General features: G+C 29.6%; 2 long non-coding RNA genes across 2 annotated transcripts; one reads left to right on the top strand and one right to left on the bottom strand.

Moving 5' to 3' along the window:
- Nucleotides 1-2,354: 2,354 nt before the first annotated feature.
- On the top strand, nucleotides 2,355-5,008 carry LOC105115201 (uncharacterized). Its single transcript, XR_840291.1, has 2 exons — nucleotides 2,355-3,611; nucleotides 4,469-5,008. It is a non-coding gene; the product is annotated as an uncharacterized LOC105115201 (long non-coding RNA).
- Nucleotides 4,257-5,241, bottom strand: LOC105115202 (uncharacterized). The gene is made up of 2 exons (XR_840292.1): nucleotides 5,116-5,241; nucleotides 4,257-4,903 (listed from the first exon to the last, which is right to left on the bottom strand). It is a non-coding gene; the product is annotated as an uncharacterized LOC105115202 (long non-coding RNA).
- Nucleotides 5,242-5,446: the final 205 nt, after the last annotated feature.

Raw genomic sequence — 5,446 nt, 5'->3', positions numbered from 1 at the left:
TTAATTTGTGTTAAAAAAGGATTGATTATGCAAAAAATAATTAAAGATCAAATTAATTTTTTAAAAAATTAAGTATGAATTAAAATTCATGGTGATTTGAGAGAGAGTGTAGAGTCGACATTGAATAGTAAAAACTCCCTATGGCTTAGTTTTTTATATAATTATAATTTTGTAATATAACAACTGAAAGTATAAAAAATGCGGTCATAAATGAAAAGGGAAAAAATCGAGAACCTAGCTTGCAATTATTAGATTGGTTGGGATGGGTGTCACCGAGTTAATATATAATAATAAGAGCTCGAACAAAGTAATTGCCATACGTCATACATTTATTATTTTTTAGCAGTCTGCTCAAGGTTTGGTTGGATTAAATTGTATATGTACCATCTTATATGCATTTATGTTAACAAAAGCTAACAGAGGGTGGGAAAAACACTCCACAGTTTGAGTGGAAACAGTGTTTAATAGAGTTTTCATGGTTTTTCTATTCTCATTGAAAAACTTAAAACTATCTACTGTGAGTTTTGAAATCTTTTTTATAAGGTTTATTCATTATTATTAAATTAATTAAAATAAATAATTTTTTATTTTAAAAGCACAATAAAACAGCCATAATATTCTTAAAAGTGAAAAAACAAAATTGGCATCAAGAACAATGTTCTCATGATTTTATCCTTCCCACAGAAAAATTTTAAATCTGACTCTTACGGGTTTTAAAGTCTTTTTACAAGATTGATGGTTGATTAGTCTTTTTTTCATTTTAAACGCAAGATGAAACTGCCAAAATACCATTCCAAGCATAAAAATAGAAACTGGTATGGAAGGATATTTTTGTATTTCATAATGTTTTTTGTGATTATTAGGTCAAATAAGAAAAAATATGGTATTTGATTATATATATATATATATATATATATATATATATGAGCATAGTAAAACAACCAATATACTCTTGAATTAAAGCAAAAATTTTAAAATTGGTGATAATGATGTTTTTTATTTTTGGACAAAAGAAAAAATTTGTTTATTATTAGGTTATTTTATAGGTAATTTAATATTTGAACAAATAAAAAAAAAGTTAGTAGTATGGCTTATGCCTCACAACAACCAAAATTCTTCTTTTATCATGTCATTAAAAGTATCCTTATTTATAACTTTTTTTGAGGTAGCATGTGCAATTAGTAGTGGTATAGTTTATTATTGATAATATTTTGTTTTCTTATCTCCTTTTCTCTTTTTCCTGGCCTTGAAATTTATATTACCTATGCAAAATGTTATAGTTGTCTTTTGATTTATGAGAATTTTTACTTTGATTTTTATTTTTTTATTTTTGTTCTTGAGTTTTTGTAAAACTTTGATTTATTTTTAATTTTAACATTCAATCTCAATATGAAAATGTGGTTTTTTTTCAATTTGATTCTTATTCTTTTGATTATTTTTTTTTAATTTTTTTAATTTTCAATTTCACCCTTCAATAAAAAAATTATTTTTTTTATTTTAATTTTGATCCTTATTATTTTGATTTTTTAGTTTCTTATGTTAAATTGATTTGTTTTTTTAGTTTCACCCTTCAATTAAAGATAAGATTCATTTCATATTTTAATTTTGATCTTTATTTTTTATTTTTTAAATTTATTTATATTTAATTTTTTTTTAAATTTTATCTTTTAATATTTAATTAATTATGAATTAAATTTTTTGTTTCTCTACACATTTTCCCCGAACTACTTCCTTTTCACACCACTTCCACGGTTTTATGCATTCTATTATTATTATTGTTATTATTATATTGTTTTCCTGTTTCGACAATTTCCATATATGTTTGTGAAACTAGAATCTATATAATATTTGTTGGTATTTTATTAAATATAATTCAGTTCGAATCTTAAATTTCCAATTTCTTAATTTTCGGTCAAAGAAGTTTATACAAGAATAAAACTTTTATTTATTACCCTTTTTTCTTTCTTGATGCTCCATAGAGTAATACAAAAAGAATAAACAAATTTTATATAATATATTATTTTACAATTTATATATTACTATTTTTTTTTTTATGTTTTCGGGTGCATGTTGGTGCTATGCTCAATTATTGTATTCTGGGGTGTAAGCTATTATTAACCTGCTACGTGAAGATATATTTTTATTTATATGTGATTTTATTTTTATTTTTAATTACCTTTTCTTTTTCTTTTTTCCTTCAAGCTTTCCAACAATCTTAATAGTAGATGGAAATGGCACTACTCATCTATTTATTTATTTATCATTTCATTTTTATGTAGTGAAACTTGGAAGTCAAATAAGATACGTACGTGTGAATTGTTAGAATATAAAATTACTAATTTCCCCTTCTCTTTTTCAAATTACTAAGAAACTTGGTTCTGATGACTGTGATGTGTGTAGTAATTGTGTAAACTCTTGCACGCCATCATGAGAGTACTGTTTCTTTACTGAAATGTTTGACCTGAGACGAAGAACAATGAAGAGTTAGAATTTTTCCCATGAAGAAGGAGATGTTGGTGTTATAACTAAAAGAGGGAAATACTCTTTAAGTTAAAGCTTACCGTGAGATTAATGCTGTTAAAGAAAAAAGGTAGAGGGTCAGATATTAGCATGGTTTGTCCTTGTGAAAGCTAGCGCTTATGCCCATGAGGAAAAGAATCATGGCACTACAAACAAAAGAGAGAAATGCTTTAAAGTTGAAGCATGACCTGAAATTGTGAAGGCTAAAGACTGGGAGTGTGTGTTCATTAGCATGACCTGTCCTTGAGGGATCCTAGAACTTGTTCTTGCGGTAATTTGTTCCGAGAGCTTGTCTAATTCTTACAAGAACGTTTAGGAAATTAAGGTTTCTATTTTTCTAGTATCCTGTGTGTTTAAATAAACTCGATGAATGCTATCTATATTTCACTATGCATTTGATGTGTGGCATCTATGGTAGGGTTTTTCTTCTTCTAAGTAATGTTGCGAGCTCTATGGGTGAAGGACAGGATTCAGCTTGAGATAGTTGTGAGGTAACAGATGTTGTCAAATTAAAAAGTTCTATAAATTCATTTGTGCAACTAGGGACAGAGCAGTTACAGTTTTGAAACCATGATTAGAAAGAATGGCTATGTGATATCTTCCTTGGGCATTAGTCACTTTTTAAGAACTAACAGATTTTATACAAAAGCTAGGTTAAATGCTAAAAGGGAGTAGCTTTCTCTCCTAAAAATCTAGTTACTCGTGTAACTGAAGTATAATTAGTAACACCAGCAGGTTTTTATTTTAAATATACCACCGTTGAATTAGAGCTGTTTTGTATTGTGTTCAGAAGAACTTTAAGCCTAAATATGCTCTCAAACCTGTCTGACAACTGAGTTTGATACCAACAAAGCCCTTTGAAGTTTTTTCTTGTGTAAAGCTCCATATGAAACCTTTTGTTGGTTCTTCTTGCTGTTACTTTATGAAAGAAAATAATGATTTTCATAAATTATGCCAATATTTGCATGTCAATGATTAGATTACTACTTTTGTTGTTTGTCATTTGAATCAGTTTCGACATAAGGCTTTCCGAAGCATAAGTTACCATACATTTCTACCTGCCTCAACTGTACCTAACACCAATAGAAAAGGCAACATTACTACTAAATGAACCCGTAGCATGTAATATATTTCTATAGGTTCAAAGCTTTTAAAGGTTTAGCCTCTTTTTGAATCTTGTGTGTTGAACATGGAAAGTATAGGGAATATCTTTTCCAAAATCTTGAGACAATGGGAGAAATATCGATTGATTTAGATGCTTGGAGCCAATAGAAAGCTGGGAAAAGAAGCTGAAACAGTGTTAGGGAGAAAAAAAGGCTTAAGCCTAAGATGGCTCTTATTTGACTTTGTAATTATTAGTATACGCAACAACACATAGATATGGTGGACTAAACTCAGAACTGGTGATATTTTGTTACGTTATGGTCTCAAATATATTTGAAGTTCAAACATGATATGGTTGTTTTGTGGGTGTTATAACTTTGAGTACTATCTGCAATGTTCAGTGAGGTCTACTAGTTTACAAACTCCTTTTTTCTATTTATTTCCATGTTTCATGCTTCCAAATTTACTAGCAAAAGCTAAAATTACTTTCAGTTAATGATTATTATAGAGCTGGATTCCTTTGTATTGGTCTATAATAAAGTACGAGGTGGAAGATGGATATAAGATGCAGATACTGTAAAGTCTTTTTATTTCATGGTTGTGTAGACCTAGAGGTGGAGATTTTTCCCCCCTCCCTTCCAGCAATTGTAAAAGAAATATGTTAAAGGCTACTCTGGAAGATTTTATGCAATGTAATACATCCATAAAGCATATAAATAGTAATAAAAGACAACAATGAAGCATGCATTTATCTCTACATTGAAAATGTCTTCTCCAAACAGGCAACCTTTTGTGTATTACACACATGCATCACTGCATATTTGTATTTGTTGTTCTTCTATAGGTTGTATGTTAGAAGTGCAGGTAGAGTTCCAGACACCTATTGTCAAAGTGGCGCAAAATTATGAAGCAAAAGAGAGCTACAGATAATATGTTAAGACCACAAACAAAATAGTGAATTAAATTTTGGTTTCTATAATGCCTTTGTATGTTGTAATGTATGTTGCTTTTGCTGTCATTAACTCTTCAAACAGCTGTTGAGATGGTCATTTGGTTAGGACTTAGGAGTACTGAAGCTCTCGTATCCTCAAAATATTATTTTTTAAATTGCTTTATTTTGTGCGGAAGTGTTTTAGAATTAAGCTTCATATTCCTTGAGAAGATTTACTCTGTTTGCAAGTTATCTGCAGATGCAACAATGTTCTCTACCTTCATGGAGTTCCGGAGGATGAAGAGATAGAAGATGCAGAACAAGACTAAGAAGAGGTCATCAATGTATGTTCAATCATTGAGTTAATAGAGAACTCCAATAGTTTTGATTTTCATTTCGGATATGCTAATATTGTACATGTATTTTAATCAGAGTTGTGCTGTTTGCTTTCAACATGAGCCATGATGGACAAATTCATACCACCTTAATTTAACAGCTGATTTCCTGCATGCGGGATTTGAGCAAACACTCATGTGGGATTTGCACTTGTTCTAGAGTATGTTCAATCATTGAGTTAATAGAGAACTCCAATAGTTTTGATTTTCATTTCGGATATGCTAATATTGTACATGTATTTTAATCAGAGTTGTGCTGTTTGCTTTCAACATGAGCCATGATAGACAAATTCATACCCCTTAATTTAACAGCTGATTTCCTGCATGCGGGATTTGAGCAAACACTCATGTGGGATTTGCACTTGTTCTAGTGTCATCCAGTTGAATGACTCACTGATTCCATCTCTTGTGCACTTGTTCTAGAGTGATCCAGTTGAATGACTCATTGATTTTATCTTTTTATGTTGCATAACTGATGCGAGACAATAAATAATAA

The sequence above is a fragment of the Populus euphratica genome, unplaced genomic scaffold (genome assembly GCF_000495115.2).
Source record: "Populus euphratica unplaced genomic scaffold, PopEup_1.0 scaffold652.1, whole genome shotgun sequence".
In the NCBI taxonomy this organism is placed as follows: Eukaryota; Viridiplantae; Streptophyta; class Magnoliopsida; order Malpighiales; family Salicaceae; genus Populus; species Populus euphratica.
Note: the sequence above shows the minus strand (reverse complement) of the source record. Positions and strands in the feature narration are given on the sequence as shown.